Genomic DNA, 14563 nt, shown 5'->3' with positions numbered 1-14563 from the left:
TTACTGGAAAAAAGCAGTGCTAGGGGAAGTTAAAATTAGAGCCATCTCCAGTTTTTGCAATATTAAAATATAGATGATGAATCACAGTCAATGTAGATAAAGCCCTTACCTTCATAACACTGATGTAGGATGGGAGCAAACACTCTCCATGCAAATATCCTGTAGGATGCCTGTATCCTATCGGGCAGGCAGTAATCAGGGCAAAGCACTACCAAAATTAATTCCTATAATACTGAAGGGTTTAATGAAAATCCTGATGACAAATTGTCTTTGTTGTTCTGTTAACCATTTTCTCTCTTGTATCCTAGGTTAATTACAGGGCATTTTAAGAGAAGCTTTTTGAGTGCACTATACATGTTGAAGAAAAAGTAAAATGTCAGTTTCTGGAACTTGCCCAGACTCTCACACATGCATATGAATTTAATTCTGATAGTATTTTAATCTGAGGGTTCATCATTTATATTTTTACATGTCAAACACTCATTTAGCTTTTCTTAGCATAATAGGTGGGAACAAAAAACCAGTATTCTCCCTCTTGCTTGTCTTTTGTAAATAAAATGAAAGAAGCAGTAATTGCACATGTCACAACCCCATTTAGGACTAAAAACCACGATTACAGAGTGTTTAAATTAGGCACTGCTCTAAGTTGCAAAGCAGGAAAGACAAAGTTGCTGAAAAGTGAAACAGATGTTGATAGGCGGCAAGCAAAATTCATGGGATGCTGAGTTGGGAGGGGCTCTTTGTAATCTCTCTTGATTTTATTTTCCAGCCATATTGTCAGACTTAGTCATGGATCATTATTTACCAATTAGTATTGAAAATTATAAATAATCTAAATTATTTATAGTCAATAACCATTAAGCATCTCTACTCCATTATTTTTCATTTCACCTTAGTGAATGAACACAATTAAGTGACTGTGGCTCCTTGTCAAAGTTCAGTTGCATCTAAACTGACAGAGAAAAAGTTTAATTTAAATTTTTTTTTTACTTTTTTTTTTTTGAGAATCTTTTGTCTGAAATGAACAAGTACTTTGAGCAAAAACTCAAAGTTTTCAGAATGACAAAAGCAAATGAAAATAGAGGGTTCAACAACTCGTTCTGGGAACCGTTCTGCAAGTTACCATGGGAGGCTGTGGGGAAGGGGAAGGGGAAGGGGAAGGGGAAGGGGAAGGGGAAGGGGAAGGGGAAGGGGAAGGGAAAGGAAAGGGAAAGGGAAAGGGAAAGGGAAAGGGAAAGGGAAAGGGAAAGGGAAAGGGAAAGGGAAAGGGAAAGGGAAAGGGAAAGGGAAAGGGAAAGGGAAAGGGAAAGGGAAAGGGAAAGGGAAAGGGAAAGGGAAAAGGAACCCTGAGTGGATGCTGGTCTCTGAGGACCTCCCCAGACCTGGGTTCAGCCCAGCCCTCAGCCCATGCAGTCACACAGGCACAACAGACAGGCAGGGAGCTCCAGCTTCTCTCCAGCGCAAAAGGCAGAGCAGGCCAAAGAGAGCTACTCGGGAGCAGAGTGTTCTCAGTAATGTAGGCAGGGAATTAGGGAATTCAGAGCTCAGCTGGATTTGAAATTGGTGAGGAATGGAAATGGCAACAAGAAGAATTTTTACAAGTAGAATCAAAAGGAGATCTATCTAAGGAAGATGAGGAACTATGGAGCAAGGCAGCAAACTTGAAGCACACAGAAAAGGATGAGCAACTCAGCATCTTACTTTTGGTGTCTTGTGGCCAGTTCTGTCCCCATATCTCCCAGGCAGAATCTGGGAATATTGCATGAGTGACCAAGTAAACAAACTGGACACACAAAAGTCTACAGGACAAGAGAGAATGTGTCCAAGGATGTAGAGAGAAGTAGCTAAGGTCATTGCAAGGACTGTTTAGTATTTTCTTCAAAAGGTCCCTAGGAATTGGGAGAAGATCCTGAAGGCTGGCAAGTGTTACATGTACATAGGCATGAAGGCAGATCTGGGGAACTATTTTCTGATAGAGCTCCTTCAGTTTCCACAAGGATTTTAGAGAAAACCCTTGTGAAAGCCGTGTGCAGACTCATGGAGGACAAGAAGGCAATTTGGAACAGCATGGATTCACAAACCACAAATTGCAGCTGAACAGTCTGAGTGCTTGCTCTGAGGAGATGGCTGGCATGATGGATGAAGGAAGAGGTTATTTACCTTTGCTTCTGCAAGGCCTGTTACATGGTATTCCTACAGCCAAATTGGTGTGACATCGACTTGAGCAGTGGACTACAAGGAGAACACATATTGGCCATATCATGAGGCTCCAAGGGTTGTAATCAGAGCTTAACTTAAAAAGTTGAATTGACGAGTGATTTCTAGTAACACCTATCAGGAATCAACACTAGTGCGGACATTCATTCATGCCTTCACTGCAAACGTAACCAGTGGGATGAGATAAAGCCCTCAGCAAATTCATGGATTAGGGGATCAATTAATGTACCAATTAATGTGCAGGGCTATCGTTCTCAACAAGCTGGAGTATAAATCTGGCAGAAACGTTTTTAAGTTCAGCACAGGCCAATGCAAATTCCTGATCATGCAGCAGGACAGGCTGGGCACTGTCGCTCTATTAAGAATGGCGAGAAGAAACGACACAGACTCTCTAGGAGTCAATCAGGAGAAATTCTCTTAGTTTATTACTTCAGGTCTTTTTTATAGACTGATACGTGGAAAGTATAGAAAGGAAACTCTTATTGGTTAGCAAACTAATACATTATCATCATTCGTCAGTGGCACACCACCCCCTGACTTTCTCTTGCAAAGAAAACAAGGAACAGACAAACAGCACCTGCAAGGCTGTTTTCCGTCTCTGAGGATTGTTTTAATTCTTCTCCATGATTTTCCCAGGCAACTTTCTCAGGCAAGACTGAGAAAGTTATGTGGCCTGTAATTTATGCAGGCACTGTGCTTCTCTGTTTCAGAGTTAGCATCCACAGGGCACCAACTGGCTCTAGAGCAGCACTGCATAAAAAGTCCTGGGTCTCCCAGTAGTAAAAACTCCTAGTAAAAAAACTCCAGTGTGAGTCAGCAGTGCATCCTGAAGGTCATCACCATCCTGGGCTGTACTATCAAGAGTGTAGCCAGCAAGTTGAGAAAAGTGATTCTTTGCCTTTTGCTTCACACTAGCAAGATCCTACCTGGAGGACTGTGTTCTGTTTTGGATTCCCCTGTACAAAATGGACATTGACATACTGCAGTGAGTCTCTTGGAGCACCAGGTAGCTGGAACGCACGACATACATGGAGAAGCTGACAGAAAAGGGGTTCTTCTGGCTGAAGGTGAGAATAAGGGAGGAATCTAATTGTTTTCACCTACCTATTGGCAATGTACAGGTAAGATAAAGTCAGACACTTCTAGGTAGTGCACCACAATAGGACTAGAGGCCACAGCCCCAAGTCACAACATAGGAAATTTTTGCTGAATATCAGAAAAATCTTTCCCTTCTTGTGTGTGTATGTGTATGGCACAGGCATCAAGAGACTCTGTAGCATTTCTGTTCTTGGAGGTTGGACAAAGCTCTCCTGAGCAACCTTTGAACTCAGATGCAACTTCAAAGCTAATCTTGGGGAGGCCCAGATGAGCCCCAAAGACATCTTCCAATCTGCTATTTCCAACAGAATTTGGTTTTGCTTACTTTAATGGGTGCTTTAATGATTTAAACAATATTCCTGGGATACTCTGTAGTTTGAAGAAGAGTGAAAATGCAGATCATTATTATTACCAAAATGTATGTCATTGCTGCTAGGAAGTGACTATGTAGGAGTGATCATATACACCAAGATTCCAGAACAGATTGTGGGCTTTTATTAAACAGAAAAAAAAAATGTCAGTTATTCCAACCTACTTACTGTTCCTCACACAGATACCATCCCTTACCATTAATTATCTTATTTATCTGTACATCCTTATTTTTATGTTTTCCACTTCAGGTGAGTCCCTTGGGGCTTAGAAGATTAGGTGTATTTTCTTTGTGACTTCATAATATCCCTTCCATTTCATTTTCCTAATAATTCATAATATTCCCTTTACATTAGGCTGGTGTTTTTATAGAATGGTACATGGTTTCACCAGTTGAAGTAGCCACATTTCAGATTTGTAGAAGCTCACTTACAGCTTATCACTGGATATGTATACTTAAGACTCTCTGTTATTTTTGTTCCAGATTAAACATTTATCAGCATTTTCCTTGGTCCACACCTTTATCACCAATCACAAATAATTGAGATTATTCTGCAATTTTTCAGACATCTTTGGCTTTTACTACATCAAATGATCAAGTATGATTTAATCTCACCCCACTATTCAGCCTTAACCAAATTAGTGAGGACTATGCTGAACAGTGTATTTCCGTACAATGACCTACTAGAAATCTCTCTGAATTGTGAAGTGACCATTTAATTTTCTGCTCTGTTTTTCCTACTGTCTAGCCAGTTAGGGGGTTTTGCCCTGTAAACAAAATTTCAGCCTGGTAACCTCCAAAGTCTATTCCATAGTGTTCTTTGCACCTATGTAAAGAATTCTTTTCACTTTGCTGAGGTAGAGTCTGATCTTATTTGGGTTCCCCTTTCATATTTTTTCTGGTTGAGTAACTTCCACTTTCAGAAGAACTTCTAATAGTCACCATTACTGTGTTGTGTATTGAAATGGTGTAGGAAAAATGAGAACTCTGGAGAGTTTCTCTTTCCAGATTTCCTACTTTTCCCTCCAAAATGACTTGACATTAACTGAAAGAGGGTAGATTTAGATTAGATATAAGGAAAAAATCTCTACTGCCAGGATGGTGAGGCACCCAAACATGTTTCCCAGAGAAGTTGTGGATGCCCCATCCATGGATTGTGTTTAACGACAGATTGGATCAAGCTCTGAGCGATCCGGTTTAGTGAAAGGTGGCCCAGCCCACAGCAGGAGGTTTGGAACCAGATGATCTTTAAGGCTCTTCCAACCCATTCTATGATTCTATGATTTTATATAGTTAAAGTTATTAAATTATTACTGTTCTTTTTCTGAATTGCTTTCTGTCTCTTTAGTGCCTCCTCAGAAAAGGCCCTAAAACATGCAGGGAATGTGCATAAAATTCAAACCATGTGAAAAAAAGAAAAAAGAGAAAACATTTGGAAAAATTAATAGAAAAAGAGTGAGTGAAGAACAAGCTGGGAAAACTTACACAGATAAATAAAAAAGTGACCATATCAAGATAATCCCTTCTGAAATACTAACAATTTCAGTGCAGCTTGCTCTACAGTTCAGTGAGATGAGTCCTAGAAATATTCTGAAACTATGAAATTGTGTGTTTTCTGGAAATTATACCCACATATATAGATAGAAGCGTATATATGGATATGTGCATGTGTGTATGCATGTTCTGCCTCAGAAATGAGGAAGACTGAGGCAGTAAGGTTTCTACATGCTTTGATGGGATTTGAATAGCGAGCAGAAGCCCCAAGCTAGAGGCAAATTCTGTACTTGAGCACCTGCCAGATTTCATCAGCAGATTCCAAACAATGGGCTCTGTCTCCTGCAAACAGGTGTGTATAGATGTGATTCCTGGGCATATCCTGGCAATGGCCCAGCACTGCACACTTGCAGAAGAAGCCAAGGATGGTACCAGATAATGTCAGTGCCTTTCTAGGACTGAGTCCTGTGGGTTTTTGCTCATGAGCCACTCAGGGAGAGTTGATGATTTCTCCCTGTGGCTGCTGCTCTGCACAAAAATGGTGGGTCTGTTTAGAGTTGTAACTCTAAGACAAGGCTTTCCAGCAATGTATTGACAACTTTAACATTTCTCCAGATTTTCAGAGAGAAGATTTCTTACCTTTTGGAAATGAGCAATTATCAAACTTTAGAATTGCACCTACCACTCCTTAAAGGGAAGTCATGTTGCTCTATTAGGAACAGCTGGGAGTGAGCGACATAGACTCTCTAAGGAGTTAGTTAGGAGAATATCCCTAGTTTATTACTTCAGGTTTGTTTTATAGACTGGTACATGGAAAGTACAGAAAGGAAACTCTTGTTGGTTAGTAAATCACTACATCACTATCATTGGTCAGTGGGGTTCACCACCCCCTGACTTTCTCTTGCAAAGAAAACAAGAAGCAGAAAACAACACCTGCAAGGATGTTTTCTGTCTCTAAGGATTGTTTTAATTCTTTCCATGAATTTCCCAGGCCACTTTCTCAGGCTGGACTGAGAGAGCTATATGGCCTGCAGTTTCACAAGCTCTCTGTTATAGAGTTAGCATCCACAAAGTAACACAAAAACAAATATCATTTTATGCATAAATAACATATCCATTCTTACTCTAGGAATTCTGCTGGATTCTGTGCCCTTATTTGAAAGGCCAAGTTGCAGTTGCAGTTGTAGGCTTTTTTCTTTTTTTAACTAGGCTTAACAATGAGACTTTTAATTTATATCTCTGAGGACAGATCTAGGTCCTCCAAATGACTGAAATCAAGGTAAATTACAGCACTGGTTGGTTGTGTTGTGCACTTCTTGAGAATCCACAGCACAGGACAAGGGAATACCTTTTCTCCTGTTGTTTCTACTCTACTGGTCAACAACAGTATAATTTGTCAGAAAAAGCTACAGCAAATATACCTCCATAAGGCTTTAATAACTTCAGCTTGAAACACTAATGTTTACTGGAATTTGAGTGTTATCACCAATATTGATTCAACACATGTTCCAATGGTCCTGTAAAAGGAACAGCTGCCAATATACATTTCGGAGCTGTTTCTGATTTTACATCTATAATTTACTCTACAGCTCTTTACAATAGTTTCCTGATCAAACTAGTCCTGATCAAACCTGACACTCTTATGTTGCACCAGCATACTGAAATATCTTACAGGAGCTTTTTACATCAAGGATTTCAACTGCAATTTCACTTTCAAGGAATTTCAAGGAACTTGAAGAGCACAATATGGATGGGATGTTAAAAATATTCTTTCTCATTAGAGAAGAACTATTTGCTTTTTTGAGCATGATTTTATCCTGATGACTCTGGAGATGGAATTAAGACTGACACAAGGTGGATTTCATAGGTTTAGGGTCAAGGCCCCTGACCCTCAGAAGCATTATGACACCAGTGAACATAAGTTTTTTTGAATCTTCTGAGAAGAAGCCAAGCTAAATAGAGTCTTCAGCTTTCATCAGCAAACTGGACTGGCTGTGAGTACAAGAAAAGCAGAAAATTGTCTAAGGTGTCAGGCTCCTGGAAAGACAAAGCGCATATCCCTTAACATCTGTCCACCCTAATTTTGTCCATATTAGGACAGGGAAAAACAGGTTGTCTGAAAGCTGCTGTCCCTAAAGTAGGAGTGGAAACTACTGGTAGAATGCCCAGTGCCAGCAGCTGTGATAGCTGACTGCTATCAGTCCTTTGAGGCAGCCAGATTAACAGCATGGATCCTCTAGGTCTCTCCATTGCAATTCCCCACTTTCCTGTGGCAGGCAGGGGTGGCCCTGTCCCATCTGTTATTTTAGGGTGATTGACTGTCAGTTTTGTCTGAGCTGTTGAAAAGTCTTGTGCTGGCTCTAGAATTAAAGGCATGCAAAATGTTTATAGTGAGGAATATTTTAAATGAGAAATAATCGTGGCATTACTTATATTTAGAAATTCAGCGAGTGTCCTTGGTCTCAATGTAGGCTGCTGCTCATTCCAAAATGCAGATGACCTCATCAGTGTTTGATTCTCCACTTCTGGCTGTCTCAGTTTCATCTTTTTCTACCCCAAATTCTTTGTGAATTCAACAGTGTAATATTAAAACCAATTTTCATTCTGGATGGATGGATGGATGGATGGATGGATGGATGGTCTGCCATCACTGTCTGCTTTTGAGATTTTTAATCACAAATGTTCAATTTTGACTCAAACTTCCCTGTGTTTGGAAGATTTTTGTAATTTCCGTACCTTCTACCAATGGAATTTCCAGACATTACCAATTCAGTAACCAAAGTCAGAAATTGTACATGGAACTTCCCAAGTTTCTTTCCTCAACTGTCTGATTGATTTTTGTGCCTTGGAGCATTGCTCCTTCAAAGTGACCCTCAGACCTCAAGACATGGAAGTGAACCATTCCTTTAGATTTCTGAATTGTTCTCTGGGTCCATTCTGGGCTTGTGTTGCAGCTCAGGCTGCAGCCAGTGTTTTTCATGGTGGCAGAATTTTTGAACATAACTGCTTCTCTAATTTCACAAATCAAGAGAGCTTTTTATTTATTTAATTAATTACATTTTACAATTCTTCATAACTGTCACAGTGAACATATTATCACATATTCTAAACCCCCCTTTTGTCATCTGTATTAAGGCAAGAGTTGCATTATGCGGCTCATGAGGATCACATTTCTCACTGCTTATTTCATACTCCCTATGACTCCTTCCTCTGGGATACTACTGCTCTAGGAGAGAGGAGGAACTTCCTGTGAATTTTGCTAAGGCTCAGTCTAGCACTGCACTCTGGCAAGTTCACAGGCTTCCTTGCTCTTCCTATTTCTGGCATAACTCTGGTTGTTTGGCTTTTTCTTCCCAGATGCAACTTATTCCAAGAGTAAGTAAGCTCTGATGTTTTTATGCACACATCCTTGCCCTTCTTTGTGAAAACCCTTTGAGAACTGTGGCTGGAGACTTGATTCAGCTTCTTAGCTGGACAATGGCTCCTGTTACTTCAGTTGTCATTACTGTCAAGGAGCTTGACTGGTTTTTATATTGGTCCCCAGTGAAGACTGGATACTGAACCATTAGGAAGCCACTCCAAAAAAAAAGTACTTCTTTGAGAATTTAGAGAAGAAAACGGTACGTGATTTTAAATTATTTTTAGGTCTGAGGTTAGTAGTGTATAAATATAATTTAGACTTTATACAAAAACAAAGTAATTTCTTCTTTGTGCCAGACAACTAGCAACTCCTCTTACATCTGCTGGTATACTTAATCACTTTTTTGCAAATCAGCACAAGCAAACTTCCCAAGGGCAGCTTTGATGAAATGGCACACTCCCCATGCCAGTGAAAAATGACCTGCTACCTTCCCTGTAATAACCAAATGCAGAGTCAGAGGCTGTTTGAAAACCCAGGGCTCACCCACAACTGTGGAGTGTTGCTTTGCCAGCATGCAGGAGAAGAATTAGTTCATGGCTGTTAGAGATAATCCTCTCCCTGCTAGTAAAGTCATCCCAAGCCAGTGACCCTTTAAAAATAGGAAGGAATATTTGCCAGCTCTGGTCTTCTATGACCCTGCTGGAAGACACATTCATGTCTCAAGACACCCTGTGCACCATTCTTTGTTTTCTACTGATAATCTACTGGTTTCACTCTGCTTCCTCTTGTCTCTCCACAGTACCAGGCTGGCTGGATGGTGAGACATTGCAAAATTATGTTAAGCAAGGCCTAAGGGCAGACATCCAAGTGCAAGATTGAGAGCAAAAGGGTATAAATAAAGCAATGACAAATTCACTTCTAGAGTATACTTAACCATGACTCCACTTCCAAGTATCCCATGAGGGATTTCTTTTGCACTGCTCTACAGTGAGAGCAGAAGATGGTGGATTCATAGTAAGATTTTTCCCCAGGTGGACAACTTACTTCTGTGTGGCTTCCATTCCAATATGCCCTGTATTCCTTTGGGACACTGCTTCTGGATGTACAGGCAGAAACTGATCATGTCCTGTCTTGAGAGGCACACCTCAGACACTCGAAAGGTTATTTCCATGTAAGCCTGGCAAAGTAGTGCTGATTTTGCCTCCTGAGATGAGAAGTGTTGTGCACCAAGAGTGCACACTTTCCTTCTGCCCTTCGTCAGTCTGCTGACCAGCTGCCCCTGCCCATGAGATCCTTTAACTCTTATCATGCTCCACTGGGTTTATTTATACAATCATCATACCTCTATAATGAGATATCAGTTCTGTGTGTGTGTGTGTGTGTGTGTGTGTGTGTTCTGCAAGGTTCGTGATCACTGGTACATTCTACACATTCTACACACATCACACTTTAATAACTTAGATATCTAATGCTGTAAAATTCATATGGTATGAGTGTTAATGCAACTTGCACCCAGGGTTTCAGATGGAGTAAGTTTGGAAGATCAGCTCCTCTCTGCTTTGCTGCATGTCCAGGTACAAAGTGCATTTTCTTCTGATCTAACTGCACTAGAATTCCAGGCAAATAGTATCACTTGTATAGAGCTATACCATAATTCCATTTAAAAAAAAAAATAAAAAAAGTCCTGGTTTTATCTTATCTTGGATGTACAGTGCTCCTGTTTCCCTGCAGATTCAGTCTCCCTTGATACAGAAACCCAGACACTGATTTTGAAGACAGAGTTCATTTTGGGCTTTATTGAGGCAATAGACCTTGTTTTTGGCTGCCTTCAGAGGACAGAATTTCAGTCAAGCAGAGCTGATGTTGTAATCTTGGATGATGATGGCATTTGTGATTGTTCAGTGAGCCTTCCAAGGGATCAGCCTGCTTCTCTGGGTATGGACACAATTATTTTCATTCTGACAAAATTTCTCTTGGTGTGGAAGGAGCTCACAACTACAGCTGGGGTAGATATAGATCTTTCCTAGCCATAAGATGTTTTACTGTTTGCATCTAGTCCTGCATTTTTAAAGTTTTCATAGTCAATGGAGAAAAAGGCCTGATTTTCTTTTCAGAATGTGTATGAGATCAGCTGTCCAGAGATATTTTTCTCTTCGCAGTATTTGTAGGAAAAGAGGCAAATGTGTAGATTTTTAAAATTGTGCTAACAGACATCATAATGAGATTGTAATTTTAGAAAAGAACTGGCTATGAATGAAAGACTTCTCCTCTTTTCCTTTCCCTAATTCATTTTTAAAAACCCAGCTTGGCACCTTTTTTTTCTTGAAGTGATACCTATCTCTCTTTATCTGTACAAGATAGCTGTAAACCAAAATTATTCAATTAATTGAATGATGTGATTCAATATGTGGGTTTTTATCCCCTTTCTCCCTTTCACTAATGAGGAAAATAATTCTATATTTAAGGGATTATACCACTAGGATAATGAGTTTAATGTGAAGCTCAATTTTATCAAACAAGAATAAAATTAGAACGGTAAAGTAAATGCAAACTAGAGAAATGAGACAGAAGGCAAAAACCAAGGAGCAAGTTTTTTCCACCACTAGTGTTTTTGTAGCTGGTAGCCACAGAAGCATTTTTCTGAGATATTTTGCTTGGTGTGGTGGGCTGACCAAAGCAGGAGAGAGGTAGTAGGATCAAAAGCTTTCTCAGGCTTCCCAGCGAAAGGTACTTTCTGATGAACATGGCTCCTAATCACTCAATAGAGCTATGTACTTTATGCCTCCCTTAACACAGCTTTCTGTTGCAATCTTTGGTTTATTCACATCTAGTGAACTTGATTGCCCATTCATTTTTTGGAGAACTAAATTTTTAGTGTTTATCTATTTGAAAGCAAGCTCTTGTAACACATGGTATGGAGTCAATTGAAAGTGGGTTTTTAGAACAGAGTATTGACTTTCTTCAAAGATTAGACTTTATTTCCAAATTTTGGATAGATTTTTGTGCCTTTCTTTCTCCTTTTTTTATTTATATTTTTTTTAAATCTAGTGCATGGTGCTGCCGCATTTACAGAGTTTGATCCAGAAGAATCGAAGCACATGCTTAAGGAAAAGAATGGCATGCAGTTCATGAACCCCATAATTAGTTCCCCTTCCTAGCTCTAAGCAGTAATTAAATCTGTCACTTCTGCTCTGCTGATTCATTTATTTAGCTATTTAATTGCTCAGCTCAATACGTCTTTATCTCCGGAACGGCAACATTTTATTCAAGCTAAGGAATAGCATAAGCCATTATTACTTTTTGTCCAAGGGCAGGGACAAGTAAAAGAAAAGAAGACTAATACTAGATGATTTGGTGGTATTGTCAGTTTTCACTTGTCAAACAAAACAGTATTTAAGGGAAAACTTCAACCAGTGCTTGAGGATAGCTTTCTGTACACAGGTTTCCTTCTCCAGGAAATTATGTCATATGCAAGGACCCAATTGATCTGATCCAGGCTTCTATTTCCATAATGAGTTAACTTAAAGCACTTCCAGGTAATGCATAATTCTCTATAAAATGAGTGATCTATTGCTAGAATATTTTATGAACAGTTTAAAATTGCAAATATACATTAAACTGTTTATAAGCTAAACAGTATCTTTCCTTTGTACATTTTACTTTTGAGACATTGCTAAGTCAGGGAGATTTCTGTCATCTGTCTCTTAGATTTATCATCAAATGGAGCATTTTGATCTGAAAAAACAAATGGCATTTGTAATACTTTCAAAATTGCAAAGACAAGCCTTCTGAATATCCCTTTGTGCACCATATATCCATACATGCAATTTTTCTCATGTTACATTTTCATCAGTTCTTAAGGGAGGTTACAAGATTTCTCTACCATTTCTATCCATAAGTTGGAAAAGCTGGTATAGGAAAGCAGCATGCAAAATTATGAGGAGTCAATCTAGACAGATCAGTACAAACTGAGCCTTTTGTTGAAATGAGAAAATTTTATTTTTATTTTTATTTATTTTAAATTTTTAATTTTTATTTTACTTTATTTATATTTATTATTTTTTATTATTTTTTATTATTTTTTATTTTTATTATATAACCCTTTTTATTTCCCCTCTTTGAACTTAGGAATGACAGATACAAAAATTAAAGATACAAAACCCACCCAGAAGTCAGAGACAAGGGTATTTTTCTGTTGCTTCTAGCATTAGTAACTCAGTTCCACCAATTTATTCATCTGCCTGGTTGGCTAAATTTTTATACCATGCACACGGCCTTGCATTTCACTCCATTAGTGATTTATTTTTGCTGTCTTGTTATTCAGTCACAACTATGCAGTTATTTAAGTCATTGCTCATGTTTTTGCCAAGTAAGCTTATTATTCTAAAAATCTTTCTCCTGCTTACCTGGAGGTGTTTTTGTTGTTGAGGATTATGTTGGGGATTTTTATTCCTTCAGTGAGACTTCTGTCCAGTCTTTTGCAAAGCAAAACATGTTTGTACTGCTTCTGTGGCCAACGCACCCAGCTGGCCCTGACTGAAGTAGAGGCAGGAGCGTGTGTAAAGACCAGCCAGTGGAACTGGCAGGGTTAATTAACCATATTGCATGGAACACCTTGGAAATTCAGCTGGATGTACTTCCATTACTCTGGCTGCTGTGCTGGGCTGCACAGACCTGCACCATGCCTCTGCCAGAATGAGGACCTCTGCTTCCCTCTCCCCTGTCATCAGGGAGGGCTTTGTCAGCCCATGGGCTGGAAGCTTTGGCCCAACAATGCCCAGTCTGTATTGCTTGTGATGGTGTTATTGTTTTGCATCTGTGCACTTGGGGTTACTCACAACTCTTTGCTGAAATAAAGAATATTTCTGTCCCTGCTGAATCTAGGAAGTCTGGAAATCTCGCGGGCAGTTTTGTTCTTGTAAGCCTGCACATGAGATTTTTGGACTACAGTTTTGTATGAGCTTCACTTAAGTATTCTTTTAAATCAAGTGATCTTCTAAAAGTACCCTCTTCGTTATGCTGGGCACATGCTCAGATTCAAGGAATTAATAAAGCAGCAAAAACTCTCTGTGACCATCCGTTGTGGATAAGGGTGCTTTGAGAATAAGTGTGTATGTCAATTGGTTTAGTTTGAGAAAGCAGTGTTCACTGCAGCAGGACAAACAAGTCTGGTCAGAAGAAGGCATGGGAATGAAATGGAAAAAACAGCATTTATCTGTAGTAGAAGCAAAGTTGATTTTTGAGTTGATGGAAACCCGACAGAGGAAATACAGGGTTAATTTCAGATGGCCTTTATCTCAGCTCTAAAAGAGCATGCGGTTGGTCAATAGGATTAACTACTTTTACACAGATTTGTGCATAAACATTGAGGCACGAGACTTGGGCATGAGCTAAGTGCCCTCCCTTTGCAATAATTGCATTCTTGAACGTCTGGGGAAGGAATTAGGTGACAGTGGCTATTGGCTTCCCCTCAGATGAACCTAGCTGTTGTCATCCAGCCATCAACAGACCGGACGTTAGTATCTCGAAGGCACTGCAGAATTTGCAAGCAGTCTTATGGGACCGAAACCACTCCCTTCTCACACTCTGCCCTCCCCATGCTGGAACCAGTGGCATCCAGCTACTGGCACAGCGTGAACTCGACATTTGTGAAGTGGTGCACAAGCCCAAGGTCCAGGCACTGCTGGTGGAGGCACTGTGCTTGATCAAGGGTGTGTGGGCTCTTTGTGAGTTTTGTTGCTTGATACCAACACGCTTTTTGTTTTGGTTTTTGGTTAGTTTTCAACTCTAGCTCACTGTACCATTAGAAACCTCAAGGTGTAGTTTCTCCTCACTCACAGCACTGGAATATGTTAGTGTAAAATGTGTCTAAATGAAATGACATTAAATCCTCCAGTCTTCATATACGTGCACCCTTGTCTGCACTGTATTAATGTATTTCTTTACTTATTGGTGTATTTGGAACTTCTTGATGATGTTTTAATTAACAAGATAAGTCACCGCCTGCACTATTTGTGTGATGC

At 39.7% G+C, this 14563-nt stretch overlaps 1 protein-coding gene across 3 annotated transcripts in view; it reads left to right on the top strand.

Moving 5' to 3' along the window:
* LOC111925338 (poly(rC)-binding protein 3-like) overlaps positions 1-14563 on the top strand; it is a 484117-nt gene that overhangs the window by 327887 nt on the left and 141667 nt on the right. The window lies entirely within an intron of this gene.

This window comes from Cyanistes caeruleus, chromosome 1 (assembly GCF_971803275.1).
Source record: "Cyanistes caeruleus chromosome 1, bCyaCae1.hap1.1, whole genome shotgun sequence".
Lineage (NCBI taxonomy): Eukaryota > Metazoa > Chordata > Aves > Passeriformes > Paridae > Cyanistes > Cyanistes caeruleus.
The sequence above is the reverse complement of the archived record's forward strand: the minus strand, read 5'-3'. Positions and strand labels throughout refer to the sequence as shown.